This window comes from Terrapene carolina, unplaced genomic scaffold (genome assembly GCF_002925995.2).
Source record: "Terrapene carolina triunguis isolate 2854851 unplaced genomic scaffold, T_m_triunguis-2.0 Scaffold9022, whole genome shotgun sequence".
NCBI lineage: Eukaryota > Metazoa > Chordata > Testudines > Emydidae > Terrapene > Terrapene triunguis.
Window position 1 is genome coordinate 6,622 of NW_020673373.1, and position 2,207 is coordinate 8,828.

Genomic DNA, 2,207 nt, shown 5'->3' on the forward strand with positions numbered 1-2,207 from the left:
TTGTAAGCAGAGTCAGAATGAGCTCTCCCCTGACATCTGGTGGTGAGCTGTGGAAAAGGACTTCAGGGGCTGATCTCGTTTGCATGGGTACACCCATCCTGCCTAGCATGATGGTACTGCTTGCTCAAATGGCCACTTTGGCTGCTGTGGGATCTCCAGTCTCTTTGTTATTGGGGCAGGAGTAATAAAGCGTTGTTATCCTGGTTATGTGCATCAAGGACAGTAGAACTGTACTGTACATAGCATTTTATGACTGAGGGACTCACCTTCAACTGAGTAGCATTTGCTAGGTAAGGGACATGGGTTCCAAAGCCCAGGGACTTGTGAAATGGTGGAGACAGATATTTGTATCTGGTGGTGTGGGACCTGTCTGAGGGTCCTAAACACGAATTTGACTCTGCTGTGTAATAGCAGAGTTAATTTAGACTCAATCAAAGGTCTTGTTACACGCTGCAGAACTCAAGTCACTGATGCCTAGGTCTCAGCATTAGACCTACTTTGGGCTAGTGGTTCTGGTGCAAGAAGACCATCCATGTGCCCCAGCAGTGAGGCTCCCCTACTAACAGCTGAAATCACTGACAGCTGTATTAAGAGTGTGGGCCCTGAAGACATATTGGTGAATAGCTAATGGAGAGGCGGGGTGGCTGGTAGAGAGGCGCAGCTAGCAGAATGGCTAGTGGAGAGGCCTGGGCAGCTGGGCACCTGGGGGTGAAGACTAGGGCAGAACCCCACAGAGAGGCGTGGCAATCAGCTGTTGAGGGCCTGAGCAGTGGAGTGTGTAAGGTGGGGGTCTCAAAGTCCTGGGCCACGGGACATTTGCGGCCCGAGAACCTCCCCACTGTGGCCCATGGAAACTTTTAAAAAAGTTCTTTCATCCGGCCCTCATGGCTGCCAGATGAGGGGATGGGGTTGTCACCGCCTGAGGGGCTCGAGGCGGACTTCAAAGGGTCCGTTGGCCCGGTGTGCTTAGCACCAATAAAGACACCGAGGGGAGAAAGCAAGCCAAGTTTATTTCAGAGCTCTGAAATGACACTAGGAGACCAGCATGTCTCAAATCCAGTGCAACAAATACAAATAACTTTTACCTTTTTATACTTCAAGCAGTTTCTATGTAAGCCTCTGTCTGTTAACTCCCTAGTATTCCTCCCACCCCTCCCTTCTCTAGCCGTTACAATTAGAAAAGTTCCCATACGCCTGTGAGAAAACTTTCCCAGTCTCTGCGGCCTTGAGTTAGACATCTGCAAAACTAACTATTCCTCTTTCTTATCTCTATTATTTCTGCTAGTGTGAGTGAAACTGAAGCCATCTGCTAAAAACGCTGACCAATACATTTTTGCTGTAGCCTGTAAGCATTACACACAGAAGTAAGTGAGAGTTCACAAGATGGAGTCTGGGGGTTCCGCTAGGCCCAGAGCAAAAGAGCTTCATCGACACTTTGGTCTTCCACTCTCCCGAGTTACCTGGTAGCTATGCCTAGGGGGGGTCCCCAACAGGGTGGCAGGAGGGGAGTGCACAGGAGAGATTCATATGCCCCTCCCCAAAATGTTGCTCGATCTTGCTGCTCCTGGGACCCTCCAGGGATTGCAGTCGGCAACCTGTCATTGACCTCGGGCACCTCCGCTCCCTGCAAGTGGTTCCCTATCCTTGCTGTTGCCAGTGGAGCTGCAGAGGAGAGACCCATGCAGCCACTCTGCCAGCTGTCTGCTACAGGCGCCCCCCCTCCCCGCAGCTCCCATTGGCTGGGGGAGAGGGACAGAGATACCATCACTAGTTGCTGAGCAGAGTCAGCCATAGAGGCAGTATCATTAGTTGCTGGGCAGAGTCAGCCATGGAGGCAGCGTCAGTAGTCACCAGACAGAGTCAGCTGGGGCGGCATGAGGCCAAGGGAGCGAGGGAAAAGGGAGGGAAATGGGCTGGGAGGTGATGTGAACACCATCTTCAGTGACATTATTGGCCCACTGAGAGGATTTGAGGACTGGCCCTGGCCCTAAGGTAAATTGAGTTTGAGACCTCTGGTGTAAGGTGCCTCTGTACCTCCCCCCCTTCCACCCTGGCTGGGAGGTAAACTCTGAAGATGAACTTCTGAACTCTGGGGCTGCACTGACCAAGGACAGCAACTGTGAGTGGGGTGACTTTTGGATTTCTCGACTCAAGAACCCAAAGGGAAAGGACATGGCCCAACCTACTTGGGGATGGGTCTTCTGGTT